The 16,736-nt window shown below is 46.1% G+C and overlaps 1 protein-coding gene across 1 annotated transcript in view; it reads left to right on the top strand.

The window, feature by feature from the left end:
* Window positions 1–6,390: 6,390 nt before the first annotated feature.
* The window catches only part of zbtb46 (zinc finger and BTB domain containing 46), a 43,306-nt gene continuing 32,960 nt past the window's right edge, over window positions 6,391–16,736 (top strand). Inside the window, 1 exon segment of the mRNA XM_053425351.1 lies at window positions 6,391–6,692. The gene's annotated coding sequence lies outside the window, so the exon portion shown is untranslated.

Below are 16,736 nucleotides of genomic sequence, written 5' to 3'. Positions count from 1 at the left end.
TGGATGGATGGATGGATGGATGGATGATAGATAGATAGATAGATAGATAGATAGATAGATAGATAGATAGATAGATAGATAGATAGATAGATAGATAGATAGATAGATAGATGATGGATAGACTGATGGAGAGATGGATAGATAGATAGACTGATGGAGAGATGGATAGATAGATAGATAGATAGATAGATAGATAGATAGATAGATAGATAGATAGATAGATAGATGATGGATAGACTGATGGAGAGATGGATAGATAGATAGATAGATAGATAGATAGATAGATAGATAGATGATGGATAGACTGATGGAGAGATGGATAGATAGATAGACTGATGGAGAGATGGATAGATAGATAGATAGATAGATAGATAGATAGATAGATAGATAGATAGATAGATAGATTGATAGATAGATAGACTGATGGATGATGGATAGACTGATGGAGAGATAGAGAGATAGATAGATAGATAGATAGATAGATAGAGAGATGGATAGATGGATAGATAGATAGATTGATAGATAGATAGATAGATAGATAGATAGATAGATAGATAGATAGATAGATTGATAGATTGATAGATAGACTGATGGATGATGGATAGACTGATGGAGAGATAGATAGATAGATAGATAGATAGATAGATAGATAGATAGATAGATAGAGAGATGGATAGATGGATAGATTGATAGATTGATAGATAGATAGATTGATAGATAGATAGATAGAGAGATGGATAGATTGATATATAGATAGATAGATAGAGAGATAGATAGATAGATTGATAGATAGATAGATAGATAGATAGATAGATAGATAGATAGATAGATAGATAGATTGATAGATAGATAGATAGATAGATAGATAGATAGATAGATAGATAGATAGATAGATAGATAGATAGATAGCAAGATATTGTGCATAATTACACAGATAGATGGTGACTAGCATACACAAGATCCCTTCTCTTCCACGAGGGTCAAAGATAATTTGTTGTGGTGTGTAATGGGGTCATGACCCCACACGGTCAGTGGGGTCAAATCAAACAGCAGCACTGAGCCCAAGAAGGTCATTAAAGAGACAGAGAGGCCTGATGGGGGAGGCTGAACGGGGGATGCTGTTAACCCCTTCCCCTGCCTCCCTGCAGAAGACGAGAGGAAGCACCGAGGAAGGAAATGTAGTGGAGGAGAAGAGATGAGAGGTCATATTATTGTAGCATAGCAACCCAGGTTTCAGTGTGGGTTGAAGCAAGCAATAATATATAATATCGCTTAGAGGTTAGACGGCTTAGAAGAATCTTTCAAGATGGATGTGGAAAGAGAGGTGCACTTTCTGCGCAGGAGAGGGGGAGGGAAGGTAGGAGAGGGGGTGGGGGTGAACGGAGTCAGTCGAAAAAAATAGCCCAATACTCCCATCTCCATCCACTCCCCCTTCTCTCTTAGTCTGTCTCTCTCTCTCTCTTTCTTTCCCTCCCTCTTCCTCCGCTCTGTGCATCATTAAAACAAGCAGAGTAGTGTTCTGAGCGTGGGGCTGCACTGAGACGGTGACCTCCACAACAAGAAGATGTTCTTGCTTCGGGGAAGAGAAGGTCATTTAGTACTCCCCTCTCTCTCTTTCTCTCTCTCTCTCTCTCTCTCTCCCTCTCTCTCACTCTCTCTCTCTCTCTTTCGCCTACTACCTCCATTGGAGTAAATGAGATTTAGAGGGGGTAGAATAGAGGAGGAGGGGATCAAGAGAGATGGAGAGATGGAGGAGGGCATTGCATTGTGGGATTCATAACACAGAGGAGCCAGATATGATAAACAGAGAAAGATCTGAATTCCCCTAAAGTAAAGTGGCTTGGAGGGGCAGACGGGGGCTGCAATCTCAGAAATCCAGGGCATGAAGGGCCAGAATGTGAGTCTGGCTCTTTTTCATTTGGGAGGAAGATTATTTCTGCCGTGAACTGGGGAGTGCGGGGGGTGAGGTGGGTGTGGGGGGGGTACACACATGTGTTTACTCCACACGTGCAGATGGACAGAGCGAGGTCAGCCAGGAGTCACTCTTATCAACGACCACCACGACTTGAGGGGTGACGGGGAGCGATACCTGCGTCCCTGTGCAGAGGCGTCTCTCCATCATATACACACAATGGACACAAAAGGCCTGCCGCTGCACGGAGGACACGAAAAAGTCCTGTGGGTGACATGAGGACAGGCAGTGGTGTGAACAGCCCCGGCACCCCCCCCCCGAATGTCGCCTTCACACAGGAACAAAATGTGTGGGCAGCGAGCACAAACACATTCCCTGTATCCTCCAGATGATTATACAGCCTGTAAATCCAATAACCTCGATTCACTCTGCTCCTTCTGTCATTCTCCATTCATTCATTGACACTTTTCTTTGAGAAGAGAAACCTGCTCGTTCTCAGGCTTCCTCCTCTCCTTTATTAATGCCAACTGTCCTTGCTTCCTTTCCTCTCTTGCCCCCTCCCGATCCTTCTCCGTCCTCTCTTCCCTCCCACCATCATCGGACTTGGTTCCCGTATACTCTTAATTTGCTCTTTCTCTCCGAGGGAGGACTTTTTTTTTATAAAAGCCTTGTCGTTTTCCAATACTGATTTGAGTATCACTGAGCTGCACCTTCACACATATTGTTTTCTCACACCTTGTGCCAAATATTCCTTTGTAAAGTCTTCCCCCATCCCCTGCCTGCACCTGGTAGAGATAGTGTTCTTTCAGCCGCCGGCTCTGCTTTCTATACAAGCAGGGCTAGGATGGCACAAGCACCACACAGCTGTTCCCCTTGGTAAATTGATAGTGAAGGGTAGTGGATGGGGCTTTGAAAGCGCCCTGTGCTATTTTTACGACAGTTGTAGATTTTTTTTTTGCTGTTTAATTCAATGTGACCAATTACACCGCTGCTTTCCTCGGTAGGGGGGGGGGGGGGGGGGGCAGGCAGAATGCTGGGAGAGCAAATTAATGCTCGACTTCAAAAAGTTTAGGTTTAAAGTGCGTTTACGTTCCTCATCACTCTCTTCCTTCTAAAGACGTGCCTGTGCATCTAATGTCTCCTCCTGACACAAAGTCAGACAGTAGAGGAGAGACTTTCTCTGCGAGCAGCAGAATTCTGTCTGAAACACGGAATACACTGAACCCCCCCCCCCCCCCCAATGAAAACCCACACGGACGTATATATAACACACCCATCAAACTGTGTTTCAAGGACTGATCAGACGGTACCACACACACTGTAGGTACCACACACACACACACAAACACACACACACACACAGGACACAAAACCACACAAAACTGAGAAGTCCCACTTTCCCCCCACACCGCTCCTCTCCCTCCTGAGTGCTGCTATGAGTGTTCCTAGGTCTTAATACATGTGAAAGTGGCCTAATGACTCCTAAACCCATCTACGAGCAGGGGGTAGTGTAACCGGGGGCTCTGGGGTCATGCTTGTCATGTTAGGAGGATTGGAAAGCCACATTGGCGTGAGGGAGCACAGCTTTGAGTAAAGCAGCTTGTTTCAGGCAGGAATTGTGTTTGCGGACCTCTCTCAGAGTGAGTGAGAGACTGTGTGTGTGTGTGTGTATATGTGTGTGTGTGTTTGAGAGTGAGAGAGAGAGTGAGAGTGAGAGAGATCTGTGCCTGGGCATTACAGACCTACATCCTTAATCCACATGGCCTGACATTCTCTGTTATCCGGCCCGCAGCAGCCAACTACCCAGACTGATGGAGGCATGGCTCTCCCCCCCCCCTGCTTCGTCATGCCACACATCACTCTCTTAATACACACACACACACACACACACACACACAAACTGTCTATCACTCACTCAGAGTAGGGTCCGAAAACACAATCCCTGCCTGAAACAAGCTGCTTCACACACACACACACACACACACACACACACACACTGCATGCTGTGCTGTGCCATTGACTCTCTTCCTCATGCACTTTTCCCACTTCCTCAAACCTGCAACGATTCCTGGTCACAGCACGACTATTTCCTAAGAAACAAGCCCCTCCTCACTTCCTTATTATAGCACAGACACACAGGGGCGGACTGTGTGCACTGAAACACACACACACATTTACATACACTCCATGTTATCTGTAAGAAAAGCTCGGTACAAATTACTAAGTACACTCGAGTTAATTACTTTTATGCTGCTGTGTACATCCACTGCCCTACATTTGTTATAAAATAGCATAGGCTACTTTTAACCCATTTATATTTATCTATATATAAAAATACCTTTTGCTTAAAGAATATTACAAACTTCAGAGAAGTAAAATTATCCCGTATTTCTCAGAAAAAGCTAAATGTGGCATCAAAATAATCATAACAAATTTGTAAGACAACTTCTTTTTTCACCTTTTCTGCTTTATTAGTTATCACCTTTAATGACCTGGTGACCCCTCAGCTTGACCTTCAGATCCATTGGAGGGGTCTGACTGCTACAGGTGAGTTGGGAACAACTCGACCTAACTGAGAAAGTTACAAACTGCAACAGTAAAATGACATGTACATTCTTTAGCCATCTAACAAGGACCATTTCTCACCAGGACGAGTACTTTTTAATTTAGACGTTTTCAGGGTGTGGAACAGTGTCAAAGCGTGTATGGAGGCAAGGTTCCAGGTTCAAATCCTGGCTTTGATGGGGCCTTCCTGTGTGCTGTTTGCATGTTCTCTGAATTCCAGTCAAAAGACATGCAGATTGGAGTTAGGTAAAATTTAGAGTCTTTGTGAATGTGAGGATGGGCGGTTGTTTGTCTCTACAATGTTGTATTTGTCAGATATATATGTTTATTGTCATATAGTATATGTCAGACATGTATGTATATAGTCAGATTTACCTTTAGCCTCAGATTTGGCTTTAACCTTATTCCCATTAAAAGGCCGGAACATCTTTTGGCGCCGAGGTACAATTTTGGATTATTATTATTTTTGTTATGACAATCAGTCTGACGGAGCTTAAAATGTGATGGTTACACAACTGCTCCTACTCCCCCCCCCCTCTCTCCCCTCCCCTCTTTGCCACCTCTCCTCTCTTCCCCATTATTCTCTGCGCACCTCAACCGGTCGAGGCCGCCCACACTGAGTCTGGTTCTGCTGAAGGTTTCTTCCAGTAAATGAGGGAGTTTTTCTCTTCTCTCCACAGTCACCAAAGCGTTTGCTCATTGTGGGAACTGTTGTGTTTCTCTATGAGAATTTAAGGTCTTGACCTTATTGTGTTATGATTTGATGCTAAAAAATGTTACTGAATGAAATACCTTTGATTTTAGCTCATTCATTTTTTGCAGTGGACCTTGTGAACCACTTTGTAACCTTGTTTAAATAGGTGCTATACCAATAAAGTTATTATTATAAAGTTATTATTATATGTCAGCCCTACACTGGTGACTTGTCCAATGCTCAAAAAGGACAAGTTGTGTAGATAATGGACAGATCGATGATTTAAGAACATAACTCTAAGATTTTGAGTCCAGGACTTTGCAGCTTGCAATAGAGTATTTTTAAACGTACTTATTTAAAGAGTCTTCTTACTTCCCACAACACTGGGTACTTGACCAATTAGGACCAGCGCTGCAGTGTAATTTCCTGACAGAAGACAGGCAACTGCAAAACATACAAGTGTACGACATTTTCTAGTTTTTTAAGAAACCACTGGTCGTGTCGTTCTCTCTGTTCTGTCTCACAAGTGGTAAATAATCTTCTTACAATTTCCCCCCTTAACTTAAAAAAAAAATCATAATGCTAAAATCCACCCTGAGTTTAAAAAAGGAGAGGCCCAGCTGTGGTGGAATTACCCCAGACTTTTTCTGTTTTATTTTACCAAACACTGGCCTCAAAGCTGCACGTCACGTGGCTCACAAAGGTGTTTTCCAGCCAAACAGTGTCAAACTGCAGACATGTCAGTCTCCTGTGTTCTGTAAATGTGACCGACTGGTGTTTTCTTGCTGTTGCCACAAGAGGGGGTAAGTTACACGAAGCCCCTGGTCGTTATTGAGCCCTATGGCAACACACGCACGACCCATAAGCCCCATGGATACAACATCCCTCTGCTTACATCACAAACCAGACAGTTATCATTATTATTTTATAGTAATTTTGTATCTTTATTATTGTTATTATTATTATTATTATTATTATCATTTGTATTATTATTAGTATTATAGTTTATTAAATAACAGATAAGAAGAGACTTACATCAGATGGATACATGCGTGTCTCATTTCCTGACTATGCCCAGTGAGAGAGAGAGCGAGAGAGAGAGAGAGAGATAGAGAGAGCGAGGAAAAGAGAGAGAGAGAGAGAGAGAGAGAGAGAGAGAGAGAGAGAGAGAGAGAGAGAGAGAGAGAGAGAGAGAGAGACATAGATATGCACAGAGGAGGAGGAGAGGGAGGAGGGGGAGGCTCCTGATACCAAGACACGGAAAAGCAGGGGAGGGAAAGAGAGAGAGAGTAAGAGAGAGGGAGAGAAAGAGAGAACGGAGAAAAAAAGGGGCTGGTGGAGGAGGAAGAGCGGGGAGTGGGAAAAAACAGGGGGAATAACACTTGAAGGAAGCACAAGGAGGAAAGGAAGGACAGTGGCCGGTGCCGTGGACATCCCCTCCGCTCTGCGCTCAGGCTGTCACCGCGGATTGGACTCCGAAGGACCGACACCGCGTCCACCCCAGACCCCATGGGGTAACAGGTATGTCCGACTTCCTCCTCTCAGTACTCCTCCACCTCTTTCTTTCTCTTTTATTGAAATCCAGCCTCGCTCCGCTGCGAACACATCCTCGTCCAGACGCGGCAGGTTTTTTTTTATTCCTTTTTTCTTAACATCATGTCAACAATTAGTTTTCATTCCCCCCCCCCGCGGAGCCGCTGCGTGTCCAGCTGGTAGTTGGTGTCCGCGCAGGTTATTTGGAGACATGACACAATGCAACTCTTCGCAGCCGCGGCTCTGGGATCTGTTCTATGAAGGCCTGTCTGCTTTCTATTTTTTATTTGTATTCTTTATGCCAGTCCATTGGCATCACAGCCTGAGTGTGTGTGCTGACAGCTGAATGCTCGGTCGAGTGAGCAGGCTCCCGTCTGAAAGTCCGCCTACCTGTTCCATACGTGACAGCCAGCTGTCTGTTGCGCTGGTGGATATTTGAAGAAGCTGTCAGTCTCTGACGGGGATCGAACATTGTACATTTCTCACATTGTGTTCATGATAATGGAACAAACACAATGAGGGAAAACAACGTTTATATCTACTTTATAATGCGTGTTTTAAAAAATTGAAAACACTTTTAAATTGCATGTTGCGCACGCAGAGCGCACGGGAGAACACGCATTTCCAGTTTGCAGAACATTAGTTTGAATGAATATGATACACCTGCACACATGTGCTAACACACGCTCAGGTTGTGAAACCACACGATGTGTCACTTCGTCGCCCGCTGTTTGGGTTTGATTCCAGCTGATCGAGCGGGATCCTGGTGAAACGTGCGAAGTTTGTGAACAGCACGCATAAGCCGTTGTACCACAGCGGCTGCATGGGGCTTGTCGTGCACACACACACTCACACACACACACACACACACACACACACACACACACACACACACACACACACACACACACACACGCATATATCGTGCCACACACAGTCGGCTGCAGGGTGATGCTCCGTGCAGCAGTCAGTCTGCAGGGGATTCAAAATGAAAGCGCTCGGAGGCTGGAAGACAAGAGGGCTTAAGCCCTCCTCCTTCTCCCCTCGATTAACCCTCAAAAGGGGGATTTCACCAGCTGGAAATTTCTGCTGCGTCAACACCCAGCCCTCGAGTACCAGACAAGACAGGGGTGGTGGTGGTGGGGGGGCTTTTGTTTGCAGACTGGGCTCTCGGGTGATTTTTCTGGTAATTGTCGAGGTACCGCCGCTGATCACCATCTGATCCATTTCGAGAGTTGAAAAGTGTGGCGTCAAGTGTTCGCTGTTTACTGGCGACTGGAGCTGAAAGCGTCTCAGACTCGCTGCTCCTCTGTCTGCCTCCTGTGCTGTGTGTAAGTGTGTGTGTGTGTGTGTGTCTGCTGTCTGTGTCTGCCCTCTCTCATCGGCCAGTTCCGTCTTCCTCCATTTTCTTGCCATGCTTCAGAGGGGAACAACCCCACTTGTTCCTCCACACACTGTGCACGCGCAGCACTGTGCGTCCTGGCATGGTCCTGCAGCCAGATGAGTCCTGAGAACACGATCCGTGAGAGTGACACAGATATGACCTCATGTCGCTCATTATCTGTGCTCTGAGGTTTTGTCAACTCTTTTGGATTGTGTGTCGTAGATGGACACCGGGTTGTCTTCCTCTGGAGAGATGTGTAATTGCTTGTTATTTGATGTTAAGTCTGGGCAGAGTCTGCTGCTGCTGATCATTTGAGAGCAAAGGGACACGAAGCCACATTGTCAGCTGCTGACTTTATATCAAACCACCACATCATTTACAGGAGATTCCCCCAACTCTACAGAATAGTCAGGGTGTGTGGTGTCTGGTTATTTCTCTGTGTAGTTTGAGGAACTTTCCAACACAGGGAAGTCATTTCAAACTTTGCTGGGGACTGTTTCCTATGAGCTAAGGGCTCTAACTCCGTGCGCAGCTTGTTAGATCCCAGCATTTTGCTCAGTTTGACATCGGCTAACTGGATCTTTGGGATTAATAGACCATCTAGTGATTATTCCAAATTGTCTTAGGCCTCGCTGGATTTGTGTGGTTGTTTTGTTCCTCCTCGAACAGAGTTAAGGGTCGGCACTTAATATGATAAACCCTCAAGTCTTTGATTCTGTAATTCAATTACCGTTGGCGTGTGTGTGTGTGTGTGTTTATCTACATGCATGCGTGTCCGTCCATGCACAGTTTGTCTGAGCTTAGCTGCGGTATCTGACTTAAACGCTGACTGCCTATATTTGGTACCTGGACACGGACTATCTCCCAGAATGCCTTGGGTCTTTGTGTGTTTGCCCCCTCTGAGGTTGCTTCCCTGAGGTGAGGCTCTGTAGCATTCTCATTGCAAGAGCAGTGGACATCAGTGTGCATGTGCATGTGACAGTGTGTGTTTGTGTGTTTTAGTGTGTGTGTGTTTGTGAGTGTGTGTGTGTGCCTATTCTCCATCTGTGTGTTCCACGGGGGAAAACGTAATACAGACCAAGACAACAGCCACAAGGATGAGTGGGGGAGGAGTGGGGGAGGAGTGTGGGCGAGATCGGACGAAAGATGGAAAAAATATCAGCCGTGCATTTGCTTGTGTGACTGAAAAGGAGGATTTGAGGCACTGTACACTTGTGTAGTGTCTCATGAATGGACCTTTTAAAGTTGGTGATAATAGACAAGTTAAATTGACCCTTCACTCTTCGTCCTGGTCAAAGCCAAAGTTGACGTTTGTTGAAGGTTGTTGCTCTTGAGTTGGATCGATGAAGGTGAGAAAAGAGAGGAAGGGGGCTGGGTTTTGGTGGTAGTCGGGTTTGGAGCTCGTGAAACTTGCCTCTTTGCTGTATTTGTGTGTTTGAGTGTGTACGCCTGCTGTTGTGTAGGTGGTGCCTACTGCTCCCATGCAGGTTGTGGGCTGATCCGTGCGGCAGCAGGTTTAGTCGGCTTCAACTTACACAAACCAGGGGGGGGGGGGGGGGGGGGGTGTGTACACTACCCCCTCACAGGAGCGCTCGTGTGCGTCTCTGTGTGTCGACAACATGACAATAAATTGCACCGTGCCTTAACCTCATCTGCATTTCTCCAGAAATAGAGAAAAGAGGCCAAATGCTCCATGAAGACACATTTGTCCCCGCTAACAACCTTACACACTGTTCATCTCCCCGCGTCTGTCCCCCCCCGCCTGTCCTGTCGTCCCGGTCCCCCCTCGGAGTTCACTTGTTAATGGGAACACCTGTTGGGCTCACACTCAGCAAAATGAACCGTTTACACTCGCATCATGTGCACGACTTACATGAGTCGCCGCCTCTCTCAGGAGTTTTCTGACAACTCTGGGTTTTGTGTGTGTGTTTGTGTGTGTGTTTGTGTGTGTGTGTGTGTGTGTGTTTGTGTGTAATCGGTCATGCCGCGAACGTTATCATTCTCACGTCTGATTTTGTGCGAACACAGCTTGGCACACATTAACCCTCGGAGCCCAACCACCTCCATCCCCCACCCCCACTAATAACTCCCAAGGCTTTTTAGCTTAACCGCCTCTATAGCTCATTGTGCAGTGCTGAATACAGGTGTTCCTCATCCCCCATGGGGTTACATGGATGCTGTGGGGGATGTGTGTGTGTGTGTGTGTGTGTGTGTGTGTGTGTGTGTGTGTGTGTGTGTGTGTGCTACAGCTGTCCTTTCTCTATCCACCTATCTCACATACTACCCCCTCCTCCCCAGCAGGGAGAACAGGTGAGTTTAAGCCACCCCCCCTGTACACACACACACACACACACACACACACACAAACGCTTTCCACCCCCCCACTTGTCTTTTTACATATGTGTTAATATTTCATAGACCTGCACGCACCTGCAACGCATGATAGGATGTCAATGCAAGCAAGGAGCCCTCTTTCCTTTTCTTTTCTCCATATATTTCAGTTTGCATTGGGAGTGAACTTTCAGTCGCTGCTCGAACGTCTCTCATCTCCGCCTGAGAATTAAATGTCCAGAAGCAAAACTACACTTTGATTGTAGCTAAAAATAAACCCCAGGGATGTTTTATGGCAAGATGTCAGAATTTTTCTCAGAAGTTGTTGATATTGCGAAACACACGTTTTGGATCACACGTTGCCGAGGAGGCAGATGAGGGATTTCAGTTTGTTTTCATCAGAGCTTTTTTTTTTCTTTTATTGAGGAACGCAGACCCGATCTTTAAACCAGGCCCAATGACGATCACATCATCCTTGTTTTCTGACATCACTCAGAAATTTGGGGATCATATATATTTTCCATTTTATTTCATGCTTAATGCAGTCCTATATTATTAGTTTTAAATTTCTGTATATGCCAGATGTGCATATTATCATGTAGGTATCTGTCATTGGTTAACAAAATAACAAAGGAAGAGATAAAAACTCTATCTTTATGTTTTTTTTCTGTCTGCCTCTTCCAAGGAGGCGATGATTTCATCCCTGTTTGTCTGTTTGTCTGTTTGTTGGTTGGTTTGTTGGTTGTGTGTTTTCTTTCTTGAACATTACGAGACGCAGTGTTTTTCCAACATTGTCTTTCATTTCTCAGAGAATTAGTCTTGGATGAATGATGAAAGAAACCAGGCATGTTTAGGGAACTGATATTTATTAGTGTGTGACACTTGATCTAGTCAATTTCCGTTTTTATGCATTTAAATTTTTTTATAATTTTACTTATTTTTTTTAAAGTTTTAAATTTAATTAAATTTCACATTTTAACATGTTTTTATTATTTATCTATATCAGATGTAAAGCCCTTTGAGTGGCAGTTCTTGAAAGAAAGGTGCTGTACAGATAAAGTTTATCATTATTATTAATAATTTAAATGGTTTCCTCAGGGGACTGTTGGGCCCTGGTGGAGCCCTGCTCTTCACTGAGTGTGTTTCAGTTCTGTCTTCTACCTTCTTTATCTTTAAGAATCATGAAGGAAACGTTTCTATTTTCAAAGATAAGAATATTTGGTTTGCTCTGATCTCGATCACCTCGATGTGTGTGATTCACACAATATCACGAAACATCAGCCACAGATATTCTGGTAATGAGCTGACATGGGACTGATTTCTGTTCAGGTTCTGACTTCTCCCTATATTATTCAGGTATTTCTAGATCTTGAGTGGTTGTAGCTGTCACTTTATTTGGCTGAGTGTTATGTAGCTGTTCCAGTTGGTCATCCTTAATGTATAATTGCTCGGCTGGTAAACCAATGGGAAAGAACACAGACACACACGCACTCTTTCGAAGGACTCTATCGACAAGATGGTTAGCGTCCTCAGCTCTCCACTTTGCAGAAAGGTCACCATCTTTTCAGTCAGATTTATATAAGCTATTAAGAGCTTTAAGGTTTGGGCTTGGAAATCTCTTCTTTCTTTATTTTTTGTCGTGACGTCTGGGTTTTGAAACCCGCTGAAAGCTTTGGATAAGTTGTTAGTTGTTATTTTCCCAGTGAAAGAGTTTGTCTTTTATACGCACAGTGTGAGTATTTGATGAGAAATTGAGTGGCTTTGAGCAAATACATCTTTAGAAACCGTCAACTAGCCTCGGGCTTTGGCTGGTGAGAGATTTCCATATCAAAGCCCAGGTGAGGGAGAGAGGTAGGAAGAGAGAGAGAGAGAGGGAGGGAAGGAGGACAAGAGGGGACGTGGAGGAGAGCGAGAGAGAATGGGGGGAAGGAGTGTGTGTGTGTGGGGGGGGGGGCTGATGAAACACTCCAAAAGAGTTCCAGCCCTTGTTATTCTGTCTATTTTTTCTTCTTTTTGTGCGGCACAGTTTAGTCTGTGTGTGTCCGTGCTGTCTGTCTTCTGCATTAAAACAACACACACAGAGAGAAAGGTTGGAAAGACTCGGACACAAACCGACACCTTCTCTCTATTCAGCGCCACACAAACACTGTCTCCACAGCCTCGCGTTGACTGGCGCTGACCGCCGAGACACTGCGTGGGGCACAAAATGTTTTTTCTCCCAGTAATACCGCCTAGCATCTGACCCGCCAGCTCCTGCCAACATTTGGATCCCTGTTTAATATTATTACCGACGCATAAAACCATCATTTTCCCTGGAAATATTTCTCCTCTTTTGCTAAAAACTACCAGCTCTGACCCCATGGAGTAGATGGCGACTCTGTAATTAATGGATGGAGGTTTTTTTTCGTTTGCAGCTTTCAAAGATGTGTGTGTGCGTGTGTGCGTCTGCATGTGTGTGTGTGTGTGTGTGTTCCTGATGAACATTATCCTGCTTTGTCGAGTTTTGTAATCCAGCCATGGACTCGGGCTAGAGTGCTAAAGTGCTGCTAACAAGGCCTGTTTAACATTCTCTCCCCTGCTCAACATACAATTATTCCACTTCGCTGCCATTAACATGTACAGTAGAACTGGGCTTTTAATTGGCCTGATATGACTAATGCCAGATCAACTTGGATTTGCTAATTAGTTTTTGCTTTAAAAGTGCCATCAGGACATGAAATATTCATTGATGTGAGGTGGAGCGAGGACTGTGGGTGGTATTAGTGGGATATTAGTGGTATAGACAGGCTGCTGGGAGAAGAGATTGAACCTACGGTGGCCTGTTGTGGTTGGTTATTCATACTTGGGGCGAGGTGTTAGTTTTTTCGTCATCATTTCAGACACCCACTCACACACAGAGCCACACGTTCCTGCCGCGCACGCACACACCACCTCCATTCTCTGCATCACAAGGCCACCTCTTCTTCTCCGGACCCCACCTCCTCTCCCTCTCTCTCTATCACACTTTCTCTTTTCTTTATCATCCTGCTCTCACCTCCCCCTCTGCCCTTCTCCCCCTTCCCATTATTTTCTTCTGTTCTCTCCCGCCCCCCACACACACACACACACACACTTGCGTCCTCATCCCACATCCTTTCCTCTCCCTCCTCACCTTTTCCCGTTCCGTCACTTCACCCCGCAGCCCCACCCCCGTCCTCCCCGTGCCCTCTGCTCCGTCCCAGCTGCCTCTCCCTTTTTCTTTTTTTTTCTTCTGTTTTTACTCCCTCTCCACTCCTCCTCTCCCTCATCCTCCTCCACCTTCTCCTTCTCGTTTTTCCCTCCCACTCCTTAATCTTCCACCTCTCCTCCTCCACCACCCCCTCCTCTGCTGTAAGTGGGCCAGGTGCCTCCTGTGGCCTCCCCTACTCCATTTCTCATTTTTACCCTTCCTCTACTCCCTTTCTCATTTTTACCCTCTCCCTGTTCCGTTTCTCATTTTTATCCTTTCCCCTGACCCTCGCTCATATTTATACATCCTGTTAATGCAACAGCTTGCAACAATGGACGCTGAGCCCAGTTTTCTGCCAAAACATAAACACTTTTTTCTGCCTCTTAGCTGCCAAGTTGAACCATCCAAGTTAGAAGAACCTCTCTGTTCAGGTTCGAAGGTGACTCCTCTGAGGGGAAGTGGTGTTGTCTTGATATATACAGGCCTTTTGGACTTTCCTAAGTGTGTATTATTATGTGACCTTTATAAACCAGCCATAGAAGTGGAGCTCCGTCACTGCTGGACACTTTATGAGCTCTCCTGCGTTCCTATAGTTCCCTTTACGAACGGGAGATGTGAGGCCGACAGAAGTGAGTAAGTTCACATCCCCTTTTCAGTGGCGAGGGGCAAATTCCCCCAACGGCCGTCTCACTGCTCTCTCCAGCTCCACACTGAAACATGCACATACACGAAAGTCCCATTGTTGCCGTCGTTTTGTTCTCTTCCTGCTCTGTGCAGGCACATGGGGAGCTGGCAATGCGTTTTTCCCCTCATCTCGTCCCCTGTATTCTCTTTTTTCCCCCTCGTCTTTCTTCCTCTTTTCACTCATTGTCATTCCCTTTGCTTTTGTCTCTGGGTGGCTCTTTCCCTTGCCCTCTTCTTTTTTAACCCTCTTTCTCACCCACGCACCCCTCCCTCCTTCATTCTATCTCACCCACCCTCCTGCTTGTTTTGGTGTGTGCGCTGGGGTGTCACGGGCGCGGGGGGGATGGCGTTTGATTGGTGGTTTGTGGTTTGGACGGACACCTGATACTGGCACTGCCTCACAATGTGGGAATGTGTGACTTCTTCAAAATTAGGTTTCCAAGGTGGGTGTTGTCCTCGGCGGTGGCGAGCGCGATCAGGAGAGTTTGCACACTGGTCCTTTTGTCTCTGCCTCGCTCTTTGTCTCTCTTGATGTCGGGCCCTGGCCACTGTTGTGTGCATTTTTATTTGCGGCTCTTCCCCGCCGCTGTCGTTGGGAAGAAAAAAGAAAAGCAGCCGTGGTTCCAAAAAGCCTGCGAGCCATGGCAGCCGTTAATGTTAGTCAACAGGTGACAGTCAAATGTCAAACCGCATTCGGGTAAACGCGCTCAGAGTGGAAAGACAGACAGATAAGACGGGGGGGGTGGGGCTGGGGGGGGGCGATGACAGAGGAGGCTCTCGGGACAGAGTCGAGGATCCAGGTGAGGCGTGTGTCTGGCTGAACCTCGCTTTCCTTAAATCACAGAGGACATGGTCGCCTGGAGCCACACCGCCTTCTATGCAAAAAAAGTAGCAAAAAGTTGTAATCCGACTTTTCTTTATTGTCAGTATAGCTTTGGCAACATGAAGAACCAATCACCACACAGCACAGAAACAAAGACGACTAACAGCTTTAAGTTTTTGCGTCTTGCAGAGGGAACCCAGTGAAACTCAGTGAAAGGATCCGCGAAGGGGCCGAGCCTCACTCTCCACGCTCCCATCGATGAACCTCCGTGTTGATACAGTGTCCCGTGTATTGAATTCTCAAGTCTCTCAGTTTCCTGCGTGTCCGCTTGGCCAGTCGTCCACTACGCGATGCTACAGCAGATGAGAAACCCGCCGAGGCTCGGCAGCCATCGATCCGGCTCCTTCTGTCTTTTTGCAGCCTCAACGCCACTTTCCTCATTTGTTCCGTTTCTCTCTTCCTCTCCCCGTCTCTCTTGCATCTCCCGCCTGCCCCCCCCCCTTCATACCGCTCACTGTCTCTTTTCTGACTCCAAAATGCGAGTCTCTCTATATTTAGATGCTCCTCTCCTCTCCCCTTGATTTCTCTTCCTTTATCTCACCTCCTTTTTTTTTCCCTTCCTGCGGTTGAAGGACGGATTCGCAAAATGCTCCGCGAGATTCATCAGTGTTGTACAGTGGCTGCTTCTTGATCAGCTTGATGAGTGACAACAGGGCCCCGGGCTATTATATACAAATGTGTGTTTTTTTTTTATAAACACTTCTCTATCTATATGTAAATCACTGTGCTGCTTACTTGCCGTTGTACAGTGGCTTGTGGGAGCGTTAGTTATAAGTGAGTGTTGCATGTTGAAGGGCCAAGGTAATGCATTAAAATTGTGTGTTTTGCCTGTTTGTGTGTGTGCTGTGCCGTGTTTGTGAATTAGATTAGCAGGGAGTGAAGTCTCTCTTAATATTTGCTCAGGGGGGATGGAGGGTGTGCCTGTTGAACTTGTGAGAACACACTTGAGCGGGCGGCTTCTTTCTTTTTTTTTCCTGCTCCCCCTCTTTGCGTGAGCTCATTGTAAGCCGCGGCCCAGTGTGGATTTGAGAGAGATGCCTCTGTTTGCCGTCTTGACAGAGCGACAGTCACACCGAGCTGTGCACACAGACACACTCTCTGGACACCCGCCTCGGCACCAGATAGCAACTGGCCGCCAGCGTTGAGTCACCATCAGTCAGTCACTGGCTTGCACATTCAAAAAACCGCACACTTTAACAAACAACAATTAGCTCTCAGTCATCGGACTCTTCAGACATCTATTCCTCCAGGACTGGTGTTGTCGCACCATATGTTCGCTTTTAACATTTTCTCCCTCTTGGTAACTCTTTGTTTCGTTTCCTCCGCACTGTTCACTTGCTTTGTTTCTGCGAGTGTGTGTGTGTGTGTGTGTGTGTGTGTGTGTGTGTGTGTGTGTGTGTGTGTGTGTGTGTGTGTGTTTTAGACCTTTTGGAGCTGGTGGCTGCAGCTCAGGAAACGGCTGCTTGTGTTCTGTGTGGCACAGTCGTTGTGTAGTTGAGTCGTGACAGGTTGCTTTTTCTGCTGTGAGAGGTTTCGTGTTAA

The sequence above is a fragment of the Pleuronectes platessa genome, chromosome 6 (assembly GCF_947347685.1).
Source record: "Pleuronectes platessa chromosome 6, fPlePla1.1, whole genome shotgun sequence".
In the NCBI taxonomy this organism is placed as follows: domain Eukaryota; kingdom Metazoa; phylum Chordata; class Actinopteri; order Pleuronectiformes; family Pleuronectidae; genus Pleuronectes; species Pleuronectes platessa.
This window is presented reverse-complemented; position numbering and strand designations above follow the sequence as displayed.